The 12,948-nt window shown below is 41.7% G+C and overlaps 1 long non-coding RNA gene across 1 annotated transcript; it reads left to right on the top strand.

Moving 5' to 3' along the window:
- The first annotated feature begins 10,778 nt into the window (after positions 1-10,778).
- On the top strand, positions 10,779-12,381 carry LOC128634915 (uncharacterized). Its single transcript, XR_008397831.1, has 2 exons — positions 10,779-11,002; positions 11,390-12,381. It is a non-coding gene; the product is annotated as an uncharacterized LOC128634915 (long non-coding RNA).
- Positions 12,382-12,948: the final 567 nt, after the last annotated feature.

The raw sequence follows: 12,948 nt of genomic DNA, 5'->3' as shown, positions 1-12,948 counted from the left end.
CCAATCTGTTGCTTACCTATACACTGGCTCTACTGTGAGTGGGTCAGCCTGTTTTTGTTTTTATTTTTACTGATTTCTCATTTCAGGTGAGGCTTATTTTTTGCAACTATTGCATCTTTACTCCTTTCCTAAGAACTGCAAAAAAAAAAAAAAAAAATCCTGGACAAATCTATTAATGTTTCACAGTCAATCTATATTCATTATGAAGTTATATGGCTACTGATCTTTATGTTTTTTGTATCTGTATCTCACAAGCCAACATCAGAATACACTTTACAAAATCTAGATGACATTTACTTTACAGTTGCTGGAACATATTTATTTGTTCTGAAAATATGCTCAAATATCAAATACCAGATATATACCAAATGAGAACCATTTAGTATATATTGTCCCATAAATCATGCTGTCCCTTCATGTCTTTAGGAGGCACAAATGTCGTCACATGTCCCACTTCCTGTTTTAATGTGCCAACCAGGGGATGCTGCTATGGGCACTAATTTGGCTGGCAACCAGGAACACATGGCCTCGTTTACAAATCAAAACAAAGCAGAGCCACCCCCCTCCCACCACACTGATTCACTGCACACTTGAGCTCGGCTTTGAGTACACCTCACGCTGAGGTTTCCATTATGGCTGTGACTATGCATGTTAACAGAGCATTCTGCTAATGAATGCTCATCTCTGATTGCCATTAGCACACAGGCACTGACCATGCTGGTCGCATCATATGGTTAGCATCATGCAGGGTGGAGAAGAGGCCATACCGAAGGCGCAGACATACAGTAAACAAACATAATAAATAGTTTATTAAAATGTTATGACACAACATACCTCTTGTCATTGCGTCTGAGCATTGCAGAAAAGGTAGTACAAAAATGGGTCTGCTGTACATTCTGTCTTCAGCGGAGTTGTAAACAACACTGGCTCTTTTTTGTACTCTGTCTTCGGTGGAGTAGTAAGCAAAAATGGGTTTGTTCTGTACGCTGTCTTCAGTGGACATGCACATAATTCAATACTGTGTGTTAGTCAGGGAGTAAAAGTGCCATTTTAGTGGAAACCTGCCTCCAGCTAATAACCAATTCAGCTTGGGTCATGGTACACCACTCTAAACAGAACATAAAGTCTTTGTTGTATTTCAACAGGGTTATATTTATTGATTGAGTTAACAAATCAAAATTGTGAAATCCTGGAGGGACTAAATAGTAACTAAGTAAATAAGTCTTGTCATAATTTCCCAGACACGGTGTGTGTGTGTGTGTGTGTGTGTGTGTGTGTGTGTGTGTGTGTGTGTGTGTGTGTGTGTCAAAGTTATAGAAAAAGAATTTGTTTTTGCGCATGTTAGTTGATTTATTTATTTAGGGCTACAGCCTCCCTTACAATGACCCCCCTCAACAAAACACAATATGCACCTGTGCTACCACCACTGAAAACAGAAGAGCACTTCATTGCTTCAGCAGGAGCCACATAGATGGTAACAGAAGGATTGCAATATGTAAAGTATATGGGAAGAAAATTAAAGACAATTAAGGACCGACTACCTCGAACTTCATAACACACCTGAAAACACACCCAGACAGGAGCATTTAGTTTACATAAGAGCAATCGGATCTTCAGAGCAATGTTACTGTTATTAACAAGACACCCTTCTGTTCATATAAGCAAATATTAGCATTTACCTTGGCATATTCATGGCATAAATATCAAAGGTGGTTGACTTAACTGCTATATTCGGTATCAGTAGAACTAAACAACTACATTTACTGTTCATTTTAGTAAGTCTCTGTTGTATGAATGGTCTGCCACAGAGTGCATTTTTTACTTGAATAAAAGCCTGCCAGCACAGCTCCATTCACTGGACCAGATCTGGCGCTCCTTTTTTAATGAGATCTGTCAGCAGGCTGGTGACATCAGAATAATTAGGCGCAAACCTGTGATAATTGCCAGTCAGCCCCAGAAACTGTCTTAACTCCTTTTTGGTCTTGGGTCTTGTGCAGGCCGCAATCACTGCTGTCTTATCAATTTGGGGATGCACCTCCCCATGGCCCAAGTGGAAACCCAGATACTGTACTTCCACCCATCCAATCGCACACTTCTTTGGGTTTACTCTGAGTCCTGCCTGCCTCAGTGATCTCAGGACAGCCCTCAGATGTGCCACTGTCAATCATTACTATAAATAATGATGATGTTGTCCAAGAGTCCCTGGAACATCGCTTGGGCTTTAAACAACCCAACAGGAAGGGTCATGAATTGATGCAACCCAAACAGAATTGAAAAGGCCATTTTCTCATAAGATATCGTATTCAAGTGGATCTGCCAATATCCCTTTGTCAAATACAATGTTGAATAAAAGTGAGCTGCACCTAACCAATCAAGCAGTTCGTCAATGCATACCATTAGGTAGGCATCAAAATGTAGACACTGCATTGACTTTTCTAAAGCCTTGGGAACCAAGCCCACCCAATTCTCCCTGTCCCATTGACATGGACCTGACATTGACTGCCCTGTCACAACATCCCCAGCCAATGTTGCTCAGATTGCAAATAGCAAACAGTTTTCCCCAGGATTAGTGGATGGGTGAGGTGAGGACTAATCACCACCTCCGCTATATGTTTTTGCCCCTAGAATTTAATGAGGATCATGTGCACACACCTCACCTTCACCAAACGCGTATTTCCCAATGCCTCACCTTGAACCAGGCATTGGTGTATTGAGGTTTGGTTACAGCCTGAATCCACCAATGTGTGGTATGTACCCCCTTGAACACTCATCAGTATACGGTATGTCTCAGCTGGATAAGGGGTTGCTTGTGGTATGTCAGGGCTCCGGACAAATGCTCCAACTCCATCATGAGGCACTTTTCCTGAAAATGCCTAGGATCCCTGCAATTGCAGCAGACCGGCCCATGCTTTACTCCCACACCTGTGGCCCCAAAATCATCCACCTAACGGAAAGAAGCTGCTGTGGCCAGTATGCTCCTTTATTAATTATTGTGCCATTTCTTTGCCCTGCAAGCTTCATATATGACCAGTCTCCCAAAGAAAGGCATTACTGTCCAGATATCTGAAGTCTGAATCCCGACAATGCCACAGACATTCATGGCCAGGTGTCCAAGAGAGCAATACTGGTCATATTTTAGAGGTGGTTGGGATGGCATACTCTCTCTCCTGTATCAATCACATTAACACTAGATAATTGTGGTTGTCTTGTGGCTCATGAATGTGGTAGGGGTGGACAATGCGTTCCTTTGAGTCTGTTATGCCATCCCATGATGCAGCATAAGCAGCAGTTTGAAACGTAATGGTTTGCTAGCTTCATATTTTTTGAAGCACATGATAGCCTTCATTATCTACAGATGGTAGCTGTCATATGATAGGGAAAACCTAACTGGTGGCTGTGAATTGGCCAAGACCAAATTAGGGAGAAAATCTGGGGGAAAAAATTAAAACATTCTCACTTCCATGAAATCTAAAAGGTGTGCTAATGCACACCTATACAACAATGTTGATGAAATGTAACCTCAATGGCAAGAATCCAGCAGTGGATTTGCAGACAGAAACTGACAACTGATGAAAAGTTAGATGATGACTAACAATAACTGTGCACAGAAAAAGAGTCTGCAAGGTAAACTGCAAGGTAGACAAGCAAGGTGTGTCTAATAAAATGAGAGTACACAGAGTTTAATAACCCAAGCAACACGGCTGTGTATGATACATGCCAATAAATAATATCCAGTTAGTTAAATAAGTAGAACATTCAGGTTGGGCACATAGTTTCATTGATTTCCGAAGAGTGACTGCCTCCTCTGTGGGTCATGATAGGCAAGATAAACCTACTTAACCCAAGCCCGCAGTGCACTCACACTACACAGAGCAGAATTGATCAGATTGAACTCAGTGCCGTGGATGACAGATGGTTTCTGTTAACTAGCATACAAAATGGAGGGGGAAAAAAACTTTAGCCTAAAAATAAAAGACAGGGTTGCTTTTAAGACAGTGTCCTAGAAATTTGTTTTTCTTGTACTATTATAAAGATGGATACTTGCCATAAATAAGAGTTAACAATAACCTTGGTTTAGAGGCTTAGTTGTACGGCTAATAAGTTGCAAAGTTTATTAACAAGGTTAGTAAACTTCTCAACAAATAAAAACCTAATCATTCTCAAATATTCTTAAAATCTACATAGAATGCATTATGTTTTGACATGCAAGTTAATTATTTCTTATGAAATATTTATAATTAAACTACAGAGACATACCATGATGCAGATGGATACATCTACATATTTAGTCTAAGCAAACATTTACAACAAGTCTAAAGCGAAATCTACTGGTAAGTAGGGGCTTTATAATGGTTTCGCAATAATTTTGGGCTTTTCAGCTTTGCTTTTCAGACAAACATTCTTGGTTCATATATGGTACTGAATATTTAAACTGAAAATCTATTTATAATTTAAAAAACCCATAAAGCACACACATTTATATGAATGCATCTGGATTATTATCGTTATGAAACTACATACAACCCTAATTCCAGAAAAGTTGGAACAGTATGGAAAATGTCATTTGAAAATGTTACTCACCCTGTACTATATTGCAAACATGTTATTAACACATTATTTGATGTTTAACTTTGTGAATTTAATTTATTTTTGAAGATATACACTCATTTCAAATCTGATGCAACACACAAGTTGGGACAGTCAATTGTATACCACTGTGTAACGTCACCTGTTCTTTTATTAACACTTATTAAGTGTTTGGGCACTTAAGACACCAGTTGGTTATGTTTAGCAAGCTGAATTTCCCCCCATTCATCCATTATGCATTTCTTCAGCTGCACAACTGTACGGGGCCTTCATTGCCTTATTTTGCGCTTATTAATGCACCACACATTCTCTTCTCAGGCAGGCCATGCTAGCACCCGTACTCTTTGCTTACGCAACCATGCGCTGGTAATGAGGCAGAATGTGGTTTGGTGTTGTCGTGCTCTGGATGGCAGCACATGTTGCTCCAAAATGTGTACATATCATTATACATTAATGGTACCCTCACAGATGTGCAAGTTACTCATGCCATGGGGCACTGACACACCCCCATACCATGTCAGATACTTGCTTTTGGACCTGATGCTGATAACAGCTTGGATGGTCATTGTCCTCTTTGGCCCGGAGAACATGACTGCTGTTTTGTCCAAAAACTATTTGAAATGTTGACTCCTCTGACCACAAAACATAATTCCACTGTGCTACTGTTCATCTCAGATGAGACAGAGGCCAGAAAAATCAGAGGTGCTTCTGGACAGTGTTGTTGTATGGCTTCTGCTTTGCATAGTAAAGCCTTAACTTGCATCTGTGGATACAGCAGCAAATGGTGTTGATTGACAAAAGGTGTACAAAAGTATTCCCGAGCCCATGTCAGGATATTCATTACAGACTCATGATTTTTAAGACAGTGACATCTGAGGGATCAGAGATCACGTGCATTCAGAAGTGATTTTCGGCCTTGCCCTTTACGCACCGAGATTTGACCGGATTCCTTGAATCTTTTAATTATATTGTGCACTCTAGAAGGTGAAATGCCCAAACTCCTACCGATTTGTCTTTGGGGAATGTTGTTCTCAAAGTGTTGGATTATTCGCTAATGCATCTGTTCGCAGATTGGTGAGCCTCAACCCATCATTGCTCTTGAAGGACTAGGCCTTTTTTGGAGGAAGCTTTAGAGGAAGCTTCTGCCTTTAGAGGAAGCTTCTGCATTAAAATGCATTTAAATATTGCATATCTGTGTGCATGCATGTGTGTATGTTCATGGAATATACTATTTGTAAGGATTTGTGACCAATTTTATCTCAGAACTATATAGACCAATCTTTATAGATTAATATTATGAACACAAACACAAATGGTCAACACAGACTGGTCATGAGTAGTGGAAAGCACGGCAATCTGAGATCTCTCAAAGAGATTGCAATAACAATCTCTCTCTCTCTCTCTCTCTCTCTCTCTCTCTCTCTCTCTCTCTTTCTCTCTCTCTCTCTCTCCCTACCCCATCATCTCTTAATAATGTGCTGACAGATGCCAGACAGCCAAAACATGCACTTGCAGTCAAGCTCTGCTGACCATCTGTGAAACCAAACACTCCAACAGAAGCATAGTGTATTTTCCATAGACACACACACCTGCAGCTACCTTACTGACACGCAGACGAGTTGAACTCTCACGCAATTGCTCACAGCTTTTTCTATAGCAAATGAAAGTGCACTTTCTAATAAAGGTCGTTTTCCCTCTGTAGGTGTGGAATGGTATGAAAAATGTATGGCATGATTTATGGTATACTGTGCTATCAGTTTAACATTTCAAACAGGATAACAATAATACATCTCATTATTGCAAATATCAAATTATTAGATTAAGGAAACTGCTAGAAGCTGCATAGCCTTTAGTATCATACAGCTATTAATATATTTTCTAATATAATTGAAAATTAATATAATATACTTTTCTCTGATTTGTGTCTGGTATGTTTGTTCTTTACAAAATAGGCTGCAAATATTCCAACATTCTTCAAGAAACACACTTCATCTAGTTTTTGTGCTCTATTAAGTGATAATGATATGTGCTAAATGTCATGATATACTGTCATACAAGTATATCATTGACCCAAGGGTTAAAGTGAGAACCTCAGTAACTTGGAGAGGGTAACAATGGGAGTTTTCCGCTTGTACTGCAGTGTGATTGACAACAGGACTCAAACACACCATCACTATATCACAGAAACAGTAAGGTCGAATCATGCTTCACAGGAAAAAAAGAAAGAAGTCATCCAGTTTATTGTCCACAGTGTAATCTGACACAAAATGCATAAACACTCACAGTGCATATCTGGTCTACATACAGGTTTTTAATCATGCTGCATGTGTTTTTAATGACTTTAAGTGATTTCCATTTCAGCAAAATGTAATGAAGGTGTGATTGAACGCACAGCAATAAGTAGTCTTACTCAGTATTTGATATTTTGAGATTAAGGAATAAGGACATTCTGTTAGTTGAACATAATTTAAAATGCACAGTATCCATCACTATCAGATCGCCATCAGATCGTAATTCATGCAACTTTTATGTCAATCCAACTTGACATTCATCATAATTTTGCACTACCAGGAAGGAAAGATTTATACAAGCAAAATACAAAGGTACATATCACAGTCACTCTGTGTTTGAAGAGATCTGAAAAGAAATGGCCACGGCCATAAGAGAACCTGGCTTCAGTGCCAGATAAAGTTACATTTAAAGAAACCAATGACACAAACCAAAAATGTGGCCACTGCCAAATAACGTTCGCTTTTTACAGTGAACTTGAACACATCATTTAACACATTGTTCCTTTGTGCATGTGTGTCAGTTTACTGTAGGAGCATAGTCTGTTCAGACTAATGTCAGATAAAGGCCACATTGAAAACATAGTAAACAGCCTAATAAAAAAATTGGATTTGGTCAGTAAATCAGATTTGGGCCTGATGTGTAGCCAAAGACTCAAAATACCCACAGAGGGATTCCGATAATCACAAACATTTACATGCCATTTACATTACATTACATTTACCTTCTACTTAATTAATTAGATTGGATAGAATTGTTTAGATTGGCCTCAAGGTTTTTTGTTGGCATGACAAAGCTACGCAACGTCTCGTTTCCTTCTCAGGGAACAGGGTTACATGCGTAACCCAGACGTTCCCTTTCAAAGGGAACTTCGAAGCTGCGTTTAGCATAACACTATGGGAACGAAAATATCACCCTAGTGGAATGAACCCTTATGCCCAGAGGCGTAGCGAGACCGCACGCCTCATAATCAATAGAGATTGCTTCCACTATCCAATTAGAGATGGCTGCTTTGACACAACATCATCTCTACTGTCGCCGACAAAGCAGACCAGCAGCTGCTCCGACTTACACCACTTGCCGGAGCGGTGGACGTAAGTACAGAGAGCCCATACTGGACACAGCAGGTGCATTCTCTCTTGTTCCAGTGTGGGGAATGGAGGAGGGCAGAAAGCCTGCAACACCACAGGGTTGGCAGCCGATGTAGGCACCTTAGGAATATAATCCGGCAGAGGATACAGGAAGGCCTTGGCTAATCCAGCTGCAAAGTCAAGGCAGGAAGGGGCAGCAGAGAGAGCTTGTAGATCTCCTACTCGCTTGAGAGATGTCAGGGCCAGCAGAAGAGCTACCTTTAGAGTCAGAAGCTTCTCAGAGGCTGACTCTAAAGGCTCAAATGGGGCCCCTGACAGACCTTCCAGGACCACAGAAAGGTCCCAGGAAGGTATGCACGGCCTGCAGATGGGCCTTAGTCATCTGACACCATGCATGCACCTCGAAGTTAGAGGACGTTGCCCCACAGAGGATCCATCAACAGTGGTGTGGCTGGATGAAATGGTGGCCACATAAACCCTGATCGTAGAAGGATCCCACCTCACTGAGAAACGTTCTTGTAAGAACTCCAGGACTGTAGCTATTGCGCAGTTCACTGGGTCTACAGTGGATCCCTGCGGATGGGAATCTCCCAAGGAGTGCCATCTAGCAGGGATATTATCTCTGAGAACCATATTCGAGCTGGCCAATAAGGTGCTACTAGCAGCAGACATAGACTGTCTTGGCGAACTCTTGCTAGAACTTGTGGGAGCAGAGCGATCGGGGGGAAAAGCGTACAGATGTGACTTCGGCCACATGTGCACCATGGCTTCCAGTCCTAATTGTGCGGGAGGAGTGAGGGCGAACGACAGCGGGCCGTGTGTTGTCTCCTCAGAGGCGAACACATGCAGTCCCGCTTGGCCAAACCTCGTCATATGGACTCCACCACTTGTGGATGGAACCACCAATTCCTGGGCCTCAGCCCCTGCCTCAACAGGATGTCTGCCCCATATTCCCAGAATGTACATTGCACTCACTGACAAACTTTCCTTCTGCCCAGAGAAGAATTAGTTGCGAATGCCTGAACAGGGGGCGCGGACATAGTTCTCCCTGGTGGTCAATATATGAGACCACCGGTGTGTTGTCTGTAAACACATGGTGACCTCTCAATTGAGGAAGAAGGAATTTCAGTGCTAGAAATATGGCCCACATTTCTAGCCAATTTATATGCCACTCCAGATGAGGACCGCTCCAGAGACCGTGAGCTGGACAGCTGTCTAAGACCATGCTCCAGCCCGTGAGGGAGGTATCGGTCATTACGTCTTGTGCTAAGGAGACACCCCTAGAGTGTGACCCAAGGCCAGAAATCGGTGACACTCAAATTCTTAGAGCCCGTAGGCATCGCCGAGTGACACTGATTACTCTCAGAGGTTTCGTCCTTGGATGAAACCCCCAACTTTTCAGCGATCACTGAACAGTCTCCTGTGCAATAGGCCCATAAGCTCCAATAGTCTCCAAAGATCCAGCTTTATCTTGCTCAGTGTTGATAGGATTGACCCTACATATATTGGGGATAGAAACGCCCTCATCGTAGTAGAATCCTTATTAAAAAAAAAAAAGTTGCCCATTGCACTGGGGAAAGCATACTTTTCTAAGGTTCAACCTAAGCCCCAAGCTCTTCATGTGGGCAAGAACAACATCTCAGTGTTGAACTGCCAGTTCCCTGGATCATGCTAGAATTAACCAGTCGTCCAGATAGTTGAGTACATGGATGTCCTGGAGTTACAGTGGAGCCAGGGTGACATCCATGCACATTGTGAAGGTGCGAGGGGATAGAACTAGTGATATATCTATGTAGAAATATGCACCTTTTAGATCTATAGTCACAAACTAGTCCTCAAACTGAATCTGTGGAACGATAAGTTTGGGCATCAACATCTTGAACCTATATGTCCGAAGAGTACAGTTCAGATGACTCAGATCTAAAATTGGCCACATACTCCTATTTTTTGCGGACTAGGAAATAACGGCTATAAAAACCTCCCTTCCTCAAGGAACGGGGTACATATTCTATGGGATATGTATATGATATGTATGTATATGGGATATGTATGTATATGTATATCCATATTCTAGGGATCTTACTTCCTGTGCTAACGTTGGGCTCTGGTCTGTGCTGACTACTGTGATGAGCACACCTCTGAACCAGGGGGGTCGAGCTCTAAACTGGACCCAGTAATCATGGCTTCCCGGGTGAACTCGACGCAACAGGGAAGGAACTGGCTGAATGCCGGCATATGTCAAGCTTACTCAGCAGGTCTGCTTGGTACGCCTGCAACACTGTAATTGTCTGCAGTGACCCACAAGCAAGGCTATTACTGCATAGGCCTAGCCCACCAATGCCACGGTGGCCTTACATGGTGGCTTGGATGGCAAAGCGGGCTCACCTAATTACTTGCTGTCGATGGAGAGAGGTAGCTCGCAAGCGCCTCCTCCACCTTCAGCATAGCTAAATGGCCATGCTGTTCATTCCCCACAATGGCTGAATAATCCAACATCTTGGGGTTATAAATACAGTTTATGCATGGTTTCCCCCAAGAAGCCTGATATTTCGTCATGCACTTCTGGAAGAAAGGGGAGTTTTCTGCAGTGTGAGGGATTTACTTCCACTGGGGAGAAAAAGTCTCATCCAGCCTTAGTAATCACTTCAAGCAGCTCTTTATATGGCTGCTCTGTTTTTAGCACATCCTTCTGGCTTTTCGGAAACAGAGAAGAATTATTACTATTTGTGTGTGTGTGTGTGTGTGTGTGTGTGTGTGTGTGTGTTTCCCTTTTGGCTTTCCATAGTGGAAGGCGGAGTCGCGACGCGAGCTCCAAAATCCAGCGGAGAGCCGAACCCGGAGAGAGCAAGAGATAGAGCAGCTCTCGCCTCGGCTCTTCTTACAGATCCCTAAAAGATCCCCCGGACCTGAGACGGCAAGCTGCCTCGGCAGCGGCCGGCCCACATCCATGAGGCTCTGAAACCGAACTCGCTTCGGCTTCCGAGAAGAGCGGGAGTCGCGAGCCAAGCTGAATAATAGGCATTACCATGCAAACCGTAACACACTTTCTGAATTCTCTCACTCATTTTTCTCTCTCGCTCATTCCTTTTTTCTTTCTTTCTTTCTTTTTTTTTTTTAAAGTGATAGAAAAGTTCTGAGAGTTTGTGAAAAGATAGCGAGGAAATGAAGCGTATTTTTGTTTCTTTACACAAACAACTGACATGCAATCTTTCGCTGAAAATAATAAGGCTGAAGGCTGGTGCACAGGTGTCATATTTATATCATGCGACGCGCTTGTCGGGACTCAGACACAGTCTCAGTGTTTAAGTCTAGGCTTAAAACATATTTGTTTACTCAAGCCTACCATGACTAGACTTTCTGTTACGCTAAGCACAGTCCTTATAATCTCTTCTCTCCCTCTCTCATTCTGTCGAACTCCACAGGATTGTATGGAGATACTAGAGATCGCGATCCTTTCTGGACCTGCCTGATCCGTTTCGGATGTCCTACCTCTGGATGGAACTGTCATCTATTCCAATTCAAGATTGCTGGGACTATGGCTGCTTCTAAGGCCAAACAGACTTCATATAAAACCATAATGAACTTTTTCACACTATCTGTTGTTACACAGATGAAGATGGGTTCCCTTCTGAGTCTGGTTCCTCTCAAGGTTTCTTCCTTTTAATATCTTAGGGAGTTTTTCCTTGCCAACATCGCCACCGGCTTGCTCAATTGGAATAAATTCACACTTTTAATATCTGTATACCATGTTTATATATATTTCTGCAAAGCTGCTTTGAGACAATGTCTTGTAAAAAGCACTATACAAATAAAATAAAATTGAATTTATGTGGGGATGTCACAGTGGCGCAGGGAAGAACATTACCACCTTACATCTCCAGGGTCCCCAGTTTGATCCTGAGCTCAGGTTACTGTCTGTGTGGAGTTTTCCATGTTCTCTGTGTCAGTGTGGGTTTCCTCTGGGTTCTTTGGTTTCTTCTCACATCCCAAAAACACTGGCTATGCTAAAATTGGCCTAGGCGTGTACATAAATGCTTTGTGATGGACTGGTGTTTGCCACAAATCCCCTCAGTGCACAGTGCTTTTCACTGCACTATGTGCACAGCCCATGCTCTTATCGTGATATGTTTTGGTTTTTTTTACTTCTCTGTCCTTTCTCGTCATTTGTGTGTCTCCTGATTGTGTCCATTTGTTTTCAGTTTAATTTCTGATTAGTGTTATTTCTTTGTAAAGTTGTATGTGCATTCATTGTATGTGTGTATTATACAGTGTATTGTTTTATAACTTTTTTATGATTTATTCCTGCATTTCATTTCTGTTTATGGATTATCCTTTTGCTAAAGACGACCCATACTACAGACTTTGAGAATAATTTGTAGAAACTCCCAAATAAAGAACATGCTGAGTACATGCACTTACTGCAAGTTACACTGTTCCATAGAGGGTGTATTCCCAGAACCACTGAAACCCTGATCAGGACCAAACTGAATTGAAGAGTTTATGTGGGGTTTAGTACTGTTTTGAATAAACATTAGTAAATGCAGTTTGTTTTAACATTTAAACAAAATTAGTTAATAAGTGTCACGTTACAAAGATGGATACGGAAGCAATCACAGACTTCAAACATTTAACAAACAAAGACACAATAACACAAGGCAAAATACTATGGCAAAACCAAACATTGACACGTGGACAAAAGCATGGAAAGACAATTATGTGAGACCAAGAAGCAGTGCAAACAGTGGCTATATTTATGAGTGCTCATTAAACAAAAACGTGATACAGGTGCAGGTGATCATGTGACAGTAATATGGTGCAGTGGCTGCTGGGAAATGAAGTCCAGAGTTACCTCCTTGATATATGACAATAAGTGTTAACTAACTTTGAAAACATTATTTATGCTTTTTTTATTGCTGAAGTTTATGATTTATTAATGTTTAGTAATGAAGTTAAATCTAACTTGTTTAGGTCTTGGGCTCAA

The sequence above is a fragment of the Ictalurus punctatus genome, chromosome 2 (assembly GCF_001660625.3).
Source record: "Ictalurus punctatus breed USDA103 chromosome 2, Coco_2.0, whole genome shotgun sequence".
NCBI lineage: Eukaryota > Metazoa > Chordata > Actinopteri > Siluriformes > Ictaluridae > Ictalurus > Ictalurus punctatus.
This window is presented reverse-complemented; position numbering and strand designations above follow the sequence as displayed.